Here is an 18,020-nt window from a genome sequence, read left to right as displayed (position 1 = left end):
CAGGTAAATATTCAATATTATTAAGGTATCAATTTTTCCAACTTACCTATATATTCAGTATATCTCAAATATACTGACACTCTAATACATAGGAAGTTACAGATAAATCACTGTAATAAAGATGCAAAATAGGGGCCAGGTGGTACCACAGCAGGTTAAGTGCACATGGTGTGAAGCACAGAGACTGACATAAGGATCTTGGTTCAAGCCCCTGACTCCCAACCTGCAGAGGGGTCACTTCACAAACTGTGAAGCAGGTCTGCAGGTGTTTATCTTTCTCTCCTCCTCTGTCTTCCCATCCTCTCTTGGTTTCTCTTTATCCTATCCAACAACAACAGCAATAACAACAACAGCAGCAATAACAACAACAAGGGCAACAAAATGGGAAAAATAGCCTCCAGGAGCAGTGGATTTGTAGTGCAGGCACAGAGCCCCAGTGATGACCCTGAAGGCAGAATTAATTAATTAAATAAAAAAGAAGGCAAAATATAATTGCTAAGTAAAAACTTAATATGAAGGAATTCAACATTCTTATATAAATAGAGAGCTTGAAAATGAAATTTCAAGGTAGCACTCAAAGGAACAACAAAGATGAGTATTTAGCAATGAATCTATGCAGATTAAATTATCTGTGAAAAAATAAAGTAGAAGGAGTCGGGCAGTAGTGTAGCAGGTTAAGCGCATGTGGTGGTGCAAAGTGCAAGGACCCACGTTAAGGATCCCGGTTCGAGGCCCTGGCTCCCCACCTGAAGGAGAATCGCTTCACAAGCGGTGAAGCAGGTCTGCAGGTGTCTATCTTTCTCTCCCCTCTTTGTCTTCCCCTCCTCTCTCCATTTCTCTCTGTCCTATCCAACAATGATGACAACAATAATAACTACAACAATAAAACAACAAGGGCAACAAAAGGGAATAAATATTTTTAAAAAAGAAAAAGTAAAGTAGAACTAATGAATCAGTTATATAAATATATCCACTAAGGTTATTGCTAGGGCTCCATACTGGCACTACGAACTCACAGTTTCCAGTGGCCACTTTTCTTTTCTTTCTAAAAAAATTATTAGAAAGGACAGATATAACCTGAGAAAAGAAGAGAAAGACATATACCTGCAAACTTGCTTCACCTCATGAAGCAGACCCCATGCAGGTGGAGCATGAGGGCTTGCTCATGCTAACATGTGCACTTAACCAGGTAAGCCACCACACCCAGCCCCAATAGATCAGTATTAAAGGGCAGTTTTTCAGCTTTTACTTCTCATTCCTAGTCCCTCTTTCACCTAACATGGAACTGAGAGATCTACCACTGCTACAAGGCTGTACTAAGAGAATATAGAAGTGGTGGAAAAATAGACAAACCAACAAGCCAGAATAGAATGCCCAGAAATGAGGGGCCGGGTGGTGGCACACCTGGTTAAGCGCATGTGTTATAGTGTGCAAGGACCCAGGTTCAAGCCCCCGGTCCCCACCTGCAGGGGAGAAGCTTCACGAGTGGTGAAGCAGTGTTGCAGGTGTTTCTCTATCTCTCTCCCTGCCTATCACCCCCTTCCCTCTCAATTTCTGGCTGTTTCTATCTAATACATAAATAAAGATAATAAAAAAACATCTTTAAAAAAAAAAGAATGCCCAGAAATGGAGCTAATTATTATTATAAAGACAGCGGTCTTCTGATAGAGATGGCATTTCCTATCAATAGAAAAAGTTATCCTTTTAAATACATATTGCTGAAATAATTGCTTAGAAGAGAATGAGGGGAGGAAAAAAACAATAGTGAATTACTATTTCAACAACAAAAGCCAAATAAAAATCAATTTATATGCATTTAAAAACTTAATATGCATTAAAAACTTAATAAAAATAAAGATACTGGGAGTTGGGCGGTAGCACAGTGGGTTAAGCGCAAGTGGCGCCAAGCACAAGGACAGGCAACAAACAAGGAATAAATAAATAAAGATACCATAAATGATAATATAAAGAGGCCAGGCAGTTGTACATCCAGTAGAGCAAACATGTTAACGTGTGCAAGCCCCATGACTGACAGGGAGCAGGCACTCCAGATACCTGTGCTATAGGTATCTCTCTTTTCTCTGAGTCTCTACCCCAGGCAGTTCTTCAGGTAAAACAAGTATTCCTATCCAAAGAGACCTATGCACCCCTATGCTCCTAACAGCAATTTATAATAGACAAATCTGAAAGATGCCCAAAGGCAGATGACTAGCTAAGAAAGTTGTGGGACATATATACAATGAAATGTCATACAGATATTAAAAATATGAGGCCATCTCCTTTGAAGTATCTTGGTCAGAACTTGAAAGTTTCATTTTGAGTGCAGTCTACCAAAAGGAGAGAATTTGATACCTAATGATCCATAGGTAGCACTTAAAAGGGGGGTAGTGAGTAAGGTAAAATTTGAACTGAGTATGATGTATTGCACCAAAGCAAAAGACTCTAGGAAAGAAGGGAAAGAGAGGGGGCCTAAGGGACATTGGAATTCTCATGTAGAATGGAGGAGGGTCCCCTAGGATTGTGAAGCACCCAACATCTAGATTACTATCATTGAGGAGATGAGGGATTGTACCTATGTGTCACTGACTATACTGTAAACCATTAACCATCCTCAATAAAAGGAAAGGAAAAATGTGACCACTATGGGGTGTTCAGTGGTGTTATAGAAACTTATACATGACAATTATTTTATAATTTACTAAACATGAAGTACTCTAGAAAAGTACAGTCCTATTTAATAACTACTCACATATTAGCTGTTATTATAAACTCAAACAAATAATACAGTAAATATCTAAAACAAGGGTCAGTAAATTACTTTCTGCAGACCAAATCTGGACTGTCACCTGCTAGGAATGTTTATAAGCCAAGAGTGGTTGTACATGTTAAATCATTAGAGGAAAGAAATCAAAAGAATGGTGTGTTGTGACGTGAATACGAAACAACTCAAGTTTCTGTGTCTATAAATAAAGTTTTATTGTAACACAGGTACACCACTTGTTTACATATCGTCTGCCTACTTTCTCTAGAATGGTAGACTGGAGCAGTTGCTACGGAGACCATATGGGCTGCAAAACCTAAAATTATTCACTGTGTGGCCTTTTACAGAAAGTTTGCTGAGTCTGCTGTAAATCGTTTTATACTTCTCTTCTCTAGGCCAGGTTGTTTTCTGTGTTTGAGAACAAGCTGTGCAGAGAGGCTACCCCAGCCCTAAGACTCTCCCACCTGAGCCTGGCAGTTTACCTGGAAGTGAGTCTCATCATCTCAAACAGGGGCTGCTTCTGAAAATGCCATGAGCCTCCTTCCATCTGTATTGCCTCCACCAGCACTGTCACCATAGGTTTAAGAAGCCTGGGGCTAGTTCAGAGAGCTCAGAAAACCATAGATGATGCTTTCTGGGGATTTGGACCAAGACGAGATGGGAAAAGTCGAGCTTTGAAGTTTGAATTTCAAAACTGTGGCTTATCAGATATGAAACCACAGGAAATTTTTATTCATTTTTATGATATGGGATTTCTTCTACATAATAGAATAACATCTATTGTTTTAAAAAAAAAAAAAACAGTTTCCATGAGACTAGGAAAACTAAATGGAAAATCCCTGCAAACAGTAGATACTCGACTAATAGAAGCTATTAGAATTCATAATAATCAATTCAGAAAGCACTGGGGCAAGGAAAAAAAAATAATCCAGACTAGTCTCCCTGGTATTAGTAGATTTCCACTCTATGTACTTAAAGACCTCTGGTGCCAGGGAAAAGGCACAAGAGTGTAATTAATTAATTCAAGAAGACATGGCCTGAAGTCTCTGATCAGCTCTTTTATCATCCCCTTATCCACTCTGGTATGAATTCTGTTTTACAGGGACCCTCCCAAGACACTTACATGTTTTATTCACATATCTAAACTCACTTTACAATTACAGATGACCTCGGTGTATTGAGGGCACTATGTTTAAGAGCCAAGATTTCAGCAAGTTGCCAGAAAATAGGAGGTCTTAAAACAATCTCTGATGGAAGTGACTCCTCAGACAGTGGTTTAGACCTTTTAAAATCATTCAAGGTTCAGTCTCAGATGTGAAAGAAATGGCGATCACATAAGATTATCTGTTTATCCACATTACAATACATAGAACACACAGAAATATAGAAGCGATCATGACTAAGTTGGCATTGAATTCAGTTTGCAGTCAATTTAACTAGGTATTCATTTATATTATTAATGTATAAAAACATATTACGTCTTGTTCCCAATTGTTTGAGGCCTGCATTAGAAATCATGTTCAAAAGGATTAGAAGTCTGAAAATTGCTTTAAAATTATTTTGAATGAAGGAAGACATTATATAGAAGAAAAATTAGAAGTCCTCAATTCTGAGGAAGTGGTAGTGGGTGAAGACTACATTATCTGTAAGATCTGTATAGCTTTGCTCTAAGTATTATGTCAAGTGCTTTGCATAGAAGCTCAGAGGAAGTGTGGCTAGTGTGTACCCCTGGGGTCTGTGGTGCAGTTAGGGAGTATTCTCTACTGTTGTGGCAGACAGGACTGCCCAGGTTACTCAGGACAAACAGTGAGACCAACAGACACTCAGGAGAATAAGAAGTGCATTTATTTACACCAGCAGGTCCAGATTGGATTTATTTACACCAGCAGGTCCAGATTGCTCTCAGAAAACCTGAGCTAGAAGAAGGTTTTTATCTGTGGTTAGCAGGGAGAGGGGTTGGCTGCTCATGAGGTATGGGGTGGGGGGAAGCTGCCTGTGGGTGGCTGCAGGCAGTTTCACAGAAGCAGAACTTAGCTGTTAGTATAGAAACTTTCAAACTTTGCAGGTTGCTTTTGCCCCCCACCCCCACCCCACTACCAGGTACTTAGGGCTACGTGGTGGCATACTTGGTTGAGTGCACATGTTATAATGGTCAAGGACCTGGTTTCAAGCCTCCAGTCCCCACCGGCAGGGGGAAAGCTTTACTAGTGGTAAAGCAGTATTGCAGGTGTCTGTCTTCTCTCTCCCCACTTTTTGTCTTTTATTTTTGCCTCCAGGGTTATCACTGCAAATCCACTGCTCCAAGAGCCATTTTTTTTCCATTTTATTAAATAGGATAGAGAGAAATTGAGAGAGGAAGGGGAAATAAGGAGGGAGAAAGAAATAGAGATACCTGCAGACCTGCTTTGGTGCTTATGAAGTGCCCCTACACACACAGGTGGGTAGTGGGGGCTTAAACCGGGATCCTTGTGTAGGTCCTTATACTTACTACTATGTGCACTAAACCAGCTGTGCCAGGACCAGGTTCTGCTCTCTCTCTCTCCCTATTACCCTCTCCCCTCTCAATTTCTGGCTGTCTCTACCCAATACATAAAGATAATAAAAAGTTAATAATAAATAAAATATTTAAAAATGTATAAAAAATAAAACTTCAAAAATATTCAGGCCATCTTTAAACTCCCTCTTCCTTGGTAGTTAAGAAAGGATTGTGGACCTTCACACCCCTGTTCAGTAACAATGGCGGTTCAAACACTAACAATATCCACCGAATACCATTCCCTGGTGATCATGCTTATTATGATTTGTGTTAAATATTCTACAGGAACATTAATTTAAACTAAAAAAAAAAGACTTCTGAAGTCCTATAAATGTTTCTGATTTATATAAAAAAGGAATTTTGAGTTTTTCTGAGATGACCTCAAGGTCACACAGCCAGTGAGTTTCAAGCTTTGTTACCAGCATCCATGCTCTTTTGCAGAGTTAGACTCCTCACCTGCCCTGACGTACATTCAATCTCTGATTACACACAAACATTTTATTTGATAAAATCACTTTCCTGTTACACATGTGCATCTTCTATCTATGGTTTATATTACTTCCCTGCATGTTATGTATTCATAAATATAGGTGACAGTGGGTGTTTACTTTTGAGTTCTTAGAGAAAACAGACATTGTTTAAGAACATGCCTTGCAATCCATTCAGCACAGTGTTGTACAGTAAGAAAAATCAGGTGTATTTTCTGGCCAGAGTAATGTGCCTTCATTTTCCTGCTATTTGGTTGCAATTCTCAGGGAAAAGAAAAGAAGCTTAGAGTGCCTGCCTGATGTCTAAGTGACAAAGTAGCTGCCTTCTCACTGGGATGCCCCTTTGAGTAAGGCAGAATTTTTTGTATGCCAGATAAATAGATGGCAGTTCACTCATTAAGTAGTTATTCCCAGAGATATAACCAAAACCTAGGATTGAGTTCTGCTTTCTCCAACTACCAAATCTGTAATCTTTATGAGTTACCCACTGACCCATACCTGATCTGTCATGCTGGTTGACCAGGTCCACTCCATCATCTCTTAGTACTGAAAACTCCTCTAACCTTCAGTCATATTCTTTATCTTTCTTGTGGTATAGACTACACACTCATTGGTGAAAATATGATGAGGATATCCCTCTGCCAGACTTGGCTTCTCCAGGGTGGACCCTATGTTTCTGAAATAGATCACCTTTACTTTCCTGAAGACCAGTTCCAGGAGATAACAGAGGCCTAGGGAGGCTAACTCATAAGCAAGCTCCATTTCTACTCTTTGTTGAGGGTCCCGGTTCGAGTCCCAGGCTCCCCACCTGCAGGGAGTCACTTCACAAGTAGTAAAGCAAGTCTGCAGGTGTCTTTCTCTCCCCATCTGTCTTCCCCTCCTCTCTCCATTTCTCTCTGTCCTATCTAACAATGATGACGTCAATAATAACAACAACTACAACAACAATAAAAAAATAAGGGCAACAAAAGGGAAAATAAGTAAATATTAAAAAAAAAATAAAGAAGGAGCACTCACTCCATCTTCAGCTTTCCCTTCAAAATTCCTGACACCACACTCTCAGGGGATTGTCTATCAACTCTGGGCCCTCAGACAGGGAAGTCCCCTAGCCTGCAGACTATTCTTATTGCACACATTTTCATCTTTGTAGCCCAGTGAGATGAGCATTGTCATTCCTCTTTCACAAAGAAAACCGAAGTCTCTTGACCAAATCACTCAGTAATTGACCTCTGCTTTGTCTAAACACAGACTGTGTTTTCTAGTATGCAATGCACCTCATCACACTAAAGTTATTAAAGCAGAGGTTAAGAGCCCCTTAACAAGTAGGTTATTCAGTTAATTAAAACATTAGTTAGGATTTGTGACTTCTGTGATCCTTCTAGGACTAAAATGGCTAGAGACAGTATTTCTGCTTTTCTGTTAATATGAGTTTGCACATGTAAGTGACTTCTCACTGTTCATCTTTTATTTATTTATTTTTTTGCCTAAGAATGTCTGAATGCCTGAAGTAAACTGAATCCCCTTCAAAATTATCTAAAGAGTCCTGCAACTGCATCATACTAGTCACATAATAGTACTAAGGAAAAATTTTCTTCATAATTCACTCAGTGTGCTGGGGCTGGGGCTGGACAAGAGATAGATAATTTATACCGGCAATTGGTTATTATTATACACATCAATTGGTTATTAAAAGTGCCCTCATTGAGATGTACTGTATTGAGGACACAGAGATAAACCTGGTTCCCCAGGTAACCAGCTCTAATTCACAGACAGAAGGCAAATTTTCTGATTTTTGGATTGGCATAACTTCTCTTGACCCTACTATTCTTCTGTGTCTGCACTGTAGTGTCTGCCTCTGTGTGGGTAGGAAAAGACAGGAGCAGTGGAGAGAAAGCCACAGTGTAAATAATGGTCCAGATTTCTCCTTGAAGCCTCCTGGGAAAAATAATTATTTTCCTAATTAATTAAACATTTACTCATGAATTCAGTCACCTATCAATCCACCCACTCAAGTAGTAATATTGATGAAGTCCTGTGCAAGAAGCCAACAAATGCATAAAAGCAAAACAAAGGCATCCCCTCCTTTGAAGACCTCACTGTTCAATGAGGAAATGCTAAGGCAATAAATAAATAATAAAAATTTAAATACTTTGGTGAACATAGAAATTCAAATGAAAATATTGTGGAAGGGCAATCAGTTCTATGACAGTTAGGAAAAGATTATCATATATTAGAAATGAAGAGAACTCTGTGACAGTAAGTGAGAACTTACCAGAGTAAGAGTCAGTGGCAGTCAGTCTAGGAACAAGGTTGAAGAGGTTTCAAAGGTACTGTTCACCATCTCATCATTGATAGAGGATATTTCTGAAAGAAACAACCACACAGAACACTGATGCATTTATACTTTCAACCAACAGTAACTGGAGAATTAGCGATTTTATTGTCAATGGATGAAATCACCAGTAGCAACGTCTTTTGCTTTTATGAAGTCTTTACAGGGGCAAGGTGGTAGTGCACATGATTGAGCTCATATGTTACTAGGTACAAAGACCTGGGGTCAAGTCCACAGCTCCCTACCTGTAGTGGGGAAGCTTCAGAAGTAGTGAAGCAGGTCTGCAGGTGTCTTTCTCCCTATCTTTCCCTCTTCTCTCGATTTCTCTGTCCTCTCAAATAAAAGAAAAAGAAAAAAAATGGTCACCAAGATCTGTGGATTTATAGTCCCAGCACTGAGCAACAGCTATATCTCTGGGGGGAAAAACAAAAACAAACAAACAAACAAAACTAAACAGGGACTTATATGTGTGCTCATAAGAAAGAAAGAGAGAATCCTTTGGTATATGTAGAGAAGATGATCAAACTTAAGACCCCATGCTTACAAGCTCAAAATTGCCTACTATGCCACCTCATAGGCTGCTTTTAAAATTTATTTATTTCATTTTACATGAAATATGTAAAGTTCCACGATAGAAAAACCAGAGCACCACTCAGATACACACAGAGCAGTAATTGAACAGGTAGCCTTAAGCATGCAAGTGCTATGTGCCACCAGTGAGCTATTTTTCAGGCAATTCTGGGATCATTATTGTATTGCTTTTGTAAATAAAATTTGATTCAGAAGTTCTAGCACTTAGTATGTAAATCTGCATATATAGACACACATGTTGTGATATATGTTTCTAATTAGATCATTACTCAACATTGTCTTATAATTGGTGCCAGGAATTGAAACTGGGACCACTGGTGCCTAAGGTATGAAAAGTTGTTGCACTACCACTGGCGATATCATCTTGACCTTCAATCTGTTTTTCTAAAGCTCTCTAGGTGACTATTTGAGAAATGGAACTTGGGGGCCAGGTGGTGGTGTACTTGGTTCAGCACACATTACAGTGCACAAGGACCCAGGTTCAAGCCCCCAGTCCCTACCTGCAGGAGGAAAGATTTGTGACTGGTGAGGCAGGGCTGCAGTTGTCTGTCTCTCTCCTTCTCTATCATACCCTTCCCTCTCAATTTCTAGTTGTATCTATCCAATAAATATAGTACAAAAATGTAAAAAGAAAAATAAAATGGAACATGGACAACACTTGAGACAATGTAGGTTTGTGGCAAGTCTGTCACCAACCAAATTTTCTTTTTTATGCCTGGACTGGAACCTGGGGGCCTCTTTTAGTCATTAACTCTCAAGCAGTTTGCTTAATGTCATGTAGTCAATTGTATCCCCAGAAGAGCCTAATGTTTTTCCAGTTGTATTTAAGATTTGGGAAGATGCCCAGATACACTGACAGTCCTTTGGCACCAGTCCCCAGTGAGCTTCCTCATAAATATGGCAGCAGTGAATCTAGAGCTCTGGCATTCCAGAGGCCAGAAGAGCCAGGAACCTCTCTCTTTTCTGTGTAAACCACACTGGGAATTCCCATGAGCAATCATTTATAAAGCTAATGGGTTTGAGTGGGTAAGGGATAAGGAAAGCTCCCTTTCTTTCAGTACTGCATGGAAAATTTTACAGTGCAGTTGAGAGTTCTTATTAAGCAACCTATAGTAAAATCCATGGAACACTTCTAGATAGCACTTAACAATACAGACTACTAGGAGGGCACAGGTAGCATTAATAATCTAGTAGAAGTGCCATGCAGGCCTATGAAAAACAGGTTTAGTTATCTGATAATCAAGGACCAACTTAAGGATCCGGGTTTGAGCCCCTGGCTCCCCACATTCAGGGGAGTCGCTTCATAGGCAGTGAAGCAGGTATGCAGGTGTCTATCTTTCTCTCCCTGTCTTCCCCTCCTCTCTCCATTTCTCTCTGTCCTATCCAACACAGACGGCATCAATAACAATATCAACAATAACTACAACAATAAAACAACAAGGGCAGCAAAAGGGAATAAAGAAATATTTTTTAAAAAGACCAAAGAATGGTCCCAGTAGAAAAAAAAGAAAGAAAAACCTCTAGGTATGATATCATACCTTCTCTACTATTAGTTAATGCCTCACAGGGTTATCACTGGGGCTTGGTGCCTGTACTATGAATCTATTGCTCCTGGAGGACACTTTTCCCATTTTTGTTGCCCTTGTTGTTTTGTTATTATTTTTATTACTGTTGTGGTTGGATAGAACAGAGAGAAATGGAGAGAGGAGGGAAAAACAGAGAGGGGGAGAGAAAGAGACACCTGCAGACCTGCTTCAGAAGTGAGCCCCCCTGCATATGGGGAGCCTGGGGCTCCAACTGGGATCCTTATGCTTTGTGCCATGTGTGCTTAACCAGCTGCGCTACAATCTGACCCCTTCCTTTACTATCATAATTATCTCAGTTGTTAAAAAAGGAAATATGGAGAATCAAAACAGAAATCATTTGGAAATTCTAGATTGAAGTTCAAATGAGGCAAGTCTGAGTCCACTTTTTCACTATTACTCTGTCCTCTATTTCCTTGAGTCAGAGTGAAAGATGATTAAGAGCTTATTCAAAGATAGAAAATATTGTCTCAAGACAGGATGTCAATATAGTGTATTCATCTAAGAAGCTCACACTTAATATCAAAGATTTTCAAGAAGTAGGCTATTCAGTAAGTTTCTGAAATTATACAATCTCTAACTTTAAAAGAGTTAGCCCTAACCACTGTTTTGCCAGTGAAATTTAAGGTGAGGGAGTCGGGTTGTAGCGGAGCGGGTTAAGCGCAGGTGGCGCAAAGCACAAGGACCGGCATAAGGATCCCGGTTCGAACCCCGGCTCCCCACCTGCAGGGGAGTCGCTTCACAAGCGGTGAAGCAGGTCTGCAGGTGTCTAGCTTTCTCTCCTCCTCTCTGTCTTCCCCTCCTCTCTCCATTTCTCTCTGTCCTATCCAACAACGACAACAACAAAAATAACTACAACAATAAAACAAGGGCAACAAAAGGGAATAAATAAAATAAATAAAGAAAAAAAAAGAAATTTAAGGTGAATCTGAAATCCCCACCACTACCAGACACCCCACACACACACACACACACAAAGTAGGTTCTGTGTATTGTGTCTGAGAAAAATCTCAGGTGAGCACAACTTGTTAGTCAAGACAGAGTAGAAAGGCTAAGATCAAGCAGAAAAGTTAACTTAATGATCTTTCTACAATTGAGACCTTTCCAAAAAATCCAGAAAAGAAAGGCGTTTCTTTCTTGGGCTGGAGAAGGATTTACTCCTCCCTCACACCCAGTGCTTGGAGGCACCATCCCTTCCAGAAGCTGCTCTGATCTCAAGAGTATTTCTTTAAGGATACATAAGGAATAGAGAATCAGCTCTCAGGAAACTACACTCCATAAGAAAGGATAGAAATAAGCTGATATTTCCCCTCAAAGTCTCCTGTGGAGAAAGAGAATCTGATTAGCAGAAGGTAAATCAGAATTATTCAGTCTTCTCTACCATTTCCCTGTAGCCATCCTCTTAGGACTGTTTGTCACTGGGTATTTTTGAAGAGCAGGCCTCCCTTGGATCCCATTCCTTTCATCCATCTCTATGTTAGTGGAGATTAGTTAAATTAGTTAACCAGGCTGCAAGGTGTGTACAGGGATGTCTTCCTTGTGGCTTCTGTGTCAAGAACTCATATTCCTTTTCCTCTCTGATGTCTTTTCATTTTGGCAGCATCAATGGTGCTGAATATAGTCATATTAAAAAAGAAGTCTAATCTCATGGAAAACTACTAATCATCCTGTATCTACTATTCTGCAGCTTTCAGTTTTTATGACATTCTCTTAATATTGCTGTCTACCTAGTCGGAAACGCTTTTATGTGGCCATTTGTTTCTCAGTCCCACTTTTGTTATTTTTTAAAGATTTCTAAAAAGGTTATTCATTTATTTATTTAGATAAAGTCCAGATTATTCTTTTCTTTTGAAACTTTAAATTTTCCCTTTTGTTGCCCTTGTTTATCGTTGCTGTTATTATTATTGTTGTTGTTGTTATTGCTGTCATTGTTGGATAGGACAGAGAGAAATCTAGAGGGGAGGGGAAGACAGAGGGGAGAGAAAGAGAAACACCTGCAGACCTGCTTCACTGCCTGTGAAGTTAACTCCCCTGCAGGTGGTGAGACAGGGGCTCGAATGGGGATCCTTTCGCTAGTTCTTGCGCTTTGCATCATATGCACTTAACCCATTGTGCCACCAACTGGCTACCCCAGATTATTCTTTAGTTAAGGCATATGCAGTGTCTGGGATTGAATACAGGGTCCCATGGACTCTAGGACTGTGCTCTACTAATGAGTTGTCTCTCTGGCCTCCATCACATTTTTAACTGTCAAACATATTAACCAGGGAGTGTCCTCCCCATATTTTCATTTACTCCTTCATGGTTTCTAGGGAGTTCTGAAGAGAAAACCTGTTAAGCCACCACATTAAGATTCAGAAGTACACTCACTCAGGCATCAAAACCCAATGAAATCCAAAGCAAACTGCACATTTATTCAGAAGTATGCATTATATCTAATGTGTGTGTTACTAATCATAAATGCTCAATGGGCCTCACTTGACCTCAATTAGCACACTTGTCAAGTAACTCTAGTAATATTTCTTTCCTTTCTCATTACAGGTCTAATGTCTGCAGTCAGCTTGTGACAGATTTCTCCAAGTCCTCTTTCAGTGAAGCCATGTCTGCTGGCTAGCAGACAATCAAGTTGATTGAAGCAAAAAGGAAATCCTACCTACCATCTTTTGTAAACTCCCTTCTATCACCCATTAACTCCCCCCCCCATTTGAACATCCAACTATTAGTATTAGTAACCCCAGGGGCACTCGGCCACACATAGAGTTTAAGAAGCTAGCCCATAGGCTCTTGCAGAGGTACTGCTCACTTGCTCACTGGCATTTCTTATCCTGAGTACTCCTATTCTCTCCCATCTCTGAACAATGAGAACACACTGGTGGTTTCAGAAGAAAAAAATAGACATTCAAAACAAGCTTATTCGCTTTTTTTCTTTTTGCCTCCAGGGTTATTGCTGGGGCTCAGCGCCTACACTATGAATCTACTGCTCCTGGAGGCTATTTTTCCCTTTTCTTGCCCTTGTTTATTGTTATTATTGTTGTTCTTATTGCTGTCATTGTTCTTGGGTAGGACAGAGAAATCAAGAGAGGAGGGGAAGACAGAAGGAGAGAGAAAGGTAGACACTTGTGAAGCAAGCCCCATGCAGGTGGGGAGCAGAGCGTGTGGGGGAGGGCTCAAGCCAGGATTTTTACACTGGTCCTTCCTTGTGCTTTGCACCATGTACACTTACCATGCACACACCATGTGCCCCCTCCCCCTATCACAGGTATTCTATCTTATCAAAGTTACCCTCTAAACTTCCAAATAACATTTGGATAAATAAAAGCTATTGCCAGAAGTTTTGCTTTTATGACCTTCATGTTTTGAGTACCTAGCAGGAAAAAAAAAAAACAAAACTACTCTTAAATCATTCTCCATGTGGCCTTCTGCTTGAAGCTCTCACCTCTAACTGTAATTATTTCTTGTGTTCTGAAAGTTCCTCTAACCATCAACATCTTCTCTTATTCTTTCCCCCTTGAGAAGTATATGTTTTTGGAAGGGAGGAAAATTCTTTGTTAGAGGGTACAGAGGTTCTGTATAAAACAATGTGAAGTTAAATCACGGGTGACAGCACCTTGAGCAAAAACATAAAAACAGCCCATCAATTTCCAGGAAAAACATATGGAAAATACTACTATGTGAGAAAGGTTGTAATTTAGGAAAGCTAATTATTTTGTCCTCTATTTGTGTAGCACACTATCATTGACAAAGTCATTCCCCCTAAACTACCCCACTTAATTACTCTATCCAACACAGGCATAATTATTATCCACTTTACAGATAAGAAAACTGAGACTGAGAAGTTGGACGTGCTTAAGGCCTCACATGGCCTAATGTCACCACTTTTGGAATTTTGCAGGGTCCTTGACAAAGTGGAAAGTTCAAGAATTGTTTTTTCCTTTATGTTCTAAGAATTTTAAGATAGCAACCAAACCAAGCATAAGCCCTTTTAAAGATGGGGTCTTGGATGACTATACCAGTCACATGCTATGAAGTTAACCCTGCAGCCAGGAAGAGATGGAGGCAGGACTCACATTCAGATCTTTAAAATCCAAGTCCAGTGTTCTCTTGGTCTTTGGGCTGTGTCAGGGATTCCCTCTGATATCCCTACTCCCACCATCTTTTTTGACCTTAAATACTCAACAGTTGACATAAAGCTGATATACAGCTATATTTTTCCCACTATGAACCCAGGAATTAGAGAAAGCCAACATTGCATTATATCTGTCTCTCATAAACTCTATAATCTTTTATAATTATTTTATTTTTCTTATATTTTCTAGGGGAGAGAGAGAGAAACACTACTTGACCTCTCCTGAAGTTCCCAGACCCCTGCATGTTGGGAGTGAAGGTCCTTGAACATAATAACATATGCACTGAACCTAGTGCACCAAAGCATGACCCCCCAAATTCTTTTCCCTCTAGATACTTGAGATCTACTGGTCAACTGTCTATACAATTTTGAGAGTGAAGAAAAAGACGTCTTGTGGTATAGTTCTCTATTTTCACAGTCAGTGTATCTTCCACTCTGCTGAAACTCCACATTTTATATTCATTTTCCCTTTTTTATTCTCATTTAATCCAATCTTTAATATGATCATTTGGAAAGGGACCAAGAAATAAGAACATCAGGAGAACTCAAGAAAAAAAAAAAAAAAAGGTAAAAGGAGAAGGAAGAAGAAAAGAAGCAGCAGAAACTGCTGTGTAGACAGTTCCAGAACTGCACTTCTACTCTTATCAGCAAACTTCACTTCACTTCAGGGGCGACATACTCTCCAATCTGTATGGCAAAGACAAGTTTCTGAAACTAAATGTGTGATTACTGTGGAGGCTCCTGCCTCAAGTAAAGGCCTGCATGTTTTTCTTTTTTTTTTCCTCTCCCTAAAATCTGAACATATTCATCACACTGCGTTGCACTCCTGGACTTGCAATTAATCATAGCTTGTTTCAAGCTTTGTTAATACCAAGGCCAGGGACCCAGTAGAGACCCCAAATTCAATCTGCAGTGTTTTCAAATTATTATAATCTTCTAGGGAAAGATCTCTTAAATTTCAAACAGAGGCTTTTTTCCCCCTTTAATTCTAAGACTGTAGCCAAGAAATTAAAAGAAATTGCATGATCTTCTTGGTTAAGGTATTTCCCTGAGATAACCTCAGTTTGCAGTTGTGAAGTGACATCTGGCCAGCAGAGGGAGTAGAACTGAAACAAACAAACAAAAAAATAGCATCTTGTTTTCAGAGCTACAGGGGCTTAAAGGTTTAAAAGATACAAAGGGGAAAAAAAAATGCAGAAAGACAACCAAAGAGCCCAGGCAGTTTCTGGCACAACAGACCCATTACATAAAAGGACCACCCAGAGGATTGTGTCTGGTGAAACTGGAAAGAAGCAATTGATATCTCTTTTCCTCACTTATCAAATGGGAAAAGCCTCTGAGTAAGATTTCTACCCAAATGAGGTTGGACATTTTCAAAATAAATTGATTCTACTGAAATAAGGAGAATGTTAATTTGAAAAATCATAGTCCATGGCTAGTGGCTGATCTCACGTGTCTAGGGCTACATTGACTTTCATGTTCTGTATTCTTCCTTTCCAAGGTGGAGTGAGACTGGTACACTGTTTTTTCACTAGCATTTCGTCACAAACCAAAAATCTGTAGCAGCACTACCCAGCCATGATTGATACATCACTTCACTGTTGACTCAATTGATGAAAACAAGTTTGTCTTTGGAAGGAACCTTAAGTGAGTAAAGATCTCAGGTTACTAACTAAACTAACTTGAATGTTCCAAACAAACATCAGAATTGATGGGTAAAGGATTCTGAAGGGGGCAGGTGCAGGCAGTGGCTCACCAGGTTAATAACACATGGTACAAAGCACAAGGACATGCACAAGGATTCTGGTTCAAGCTCCTAGCTCCCATCTCCCCACCTGTGGGGGGGGGCACCTCACAAACATTGAAGCATGATTGCAAGTGTCTATCTTTCCACCACTATCTTGCACTTCTCTGTCCTATCCAAAAACAACAATGAAAAAAAAAAAAAAGGCTGCCAGGAGCAGTGTATTTGTAGTGCAGGCACCAAGCCCCAGCAGCAGTAAGCCTGGAAGCAAAAAAAAAAAAAAAAAAAAAAAAAAATCTGAGGGAAATTCTTTCTAAAATTGAGGCAGAGACAGCACCACCGTTCCACAGACCTTCTGAGACAGGATCCCCAGCTCTGCCCTGCCATGCTTCCTGCCTCACTGCAGTATCCCAAGAAAACTTGTTATTCTAATTCCAGGGCATCCCTCAGACTACCCCCTTAGTTTTGAACTCTACCAGGATTCTGTTCTAATTTCAACACCCACTAGAAGCTCACCTGTAAATCTTAAGTCTTCCCTTTCTCCTGTAGGAGCTCCTTTTCATCCACTGCACAGGTTTCTGTGCTATTTATTTTGGTCCCCATCACACTGTGATTTAAACAAAATTGATAGTTTCCCTTTTTTCTTGCTTTTTGAGGTGCCAGGGCCTCCTGCAGTCATGATTCTTACACTGCCAAGCTGACTCTTTGTAGTCTTTTTGTTTTAGGGAGAGAAAGAGAGGGAAGGGAAAGGGGATGCAGAAAATGAGAGGTATTACAACACATTCCACCATTGCTGGAGCTTCTCCTGGTGCTGTGGTACTTGTATATGGTGCTGGAATTTACTCCAGGGTCTTGCACACACAAGATGCTTGCTCTTGGGGGTTGGGTGGTGGCACAGTGAGTTAAGCTCACAATGCAACAACCAGCATAAGGATCCTGATTCAAGCCCCTGCCTCCCCACCAGGGGAAGCAGGGGGTTTGCTTCACACAGGTGGCAAAGCAGATCTGCAGGTGTCTATCTTTCCCACTGTCTTCCCTTCCTCTCTCGATTTCTCTCTATCCTATCCAAAAACAAAGACAACAATAACAATGATAGACAACAAGGACAACAAAAGGGAAAAAATAGCCTCTAGGAGCAGTGGATTCACACCTAGTCCCAATGATAACCCTAGAGGCAAAAAAAAAAGCTTGTTCTACTGAGTGGGCTATCACTTCACCCATGAATATATTTCCTTTAAATGTTTGGAGACTTGCAACCTGTACATCATGAGGCATGATAAACAGATAAATAGACATACAGCATACAGGTCTCTTCTACCTCCAGACTGTAAGATGCCTTAGTACACTGTCATTAACTTTTTTCTATTATTTTTTATCTTTTATATACTCAGTTCTAGGACATGTCTATGACTTAGGAGTTGTTTGATGCATATTACTTGAATAAATCACTTGTGTGAATCAGTAGAGGTTAGTCTAGGTCTAGTCTTATTTTATAAAAGTGAACCAAAGCTCAAGCAAGAGAGATTGTCTAAAGTCACAAAGTTAATTATCAGATTCATTTGGCATAACTCCAAACCACAGAGTGCTCACTTCCTAAGGTGAACAGACTCAGAAAAATTCCTGTCCTTGCGAACTGTGTCATCTTAGAGAAACCACACAGTTCCGTGCATGGAGGTGGATAAAGAATTTAGCAAGCCAGCTCTGAGTGGGCACGATGCCTAGCTACCAGAAGAGTCCAAAGCTAATCTCTCTGGGAGGTACAGTACATTTTAAGAGGAGTTAAAATAAACATAAATTAGCTATAGGGCTAATTAGTCTTTTCTGTGCACACATCCCTGCCACATTTTTGAGGCCTGGGG

This window comes from Erinaceus europaeus, chromosome 20 (genome assembly GCF_950295315.1).
Source record: "Erinaceus europaeus chromosome 20, mEriEur2.1, whole genome shotgun sequence".
Taxonomy (NCBI): Eukaryota; Metazoa; Chordata; class Mammalia; order Eulipotyphla; family Erinaceidae; genus Erinaceus; species Erinaceus europaeus.
The sequence above is the reverse complement of the archived record's forward strand: the minus strand, read 5'-3'. Positions refer to the sequence as shown.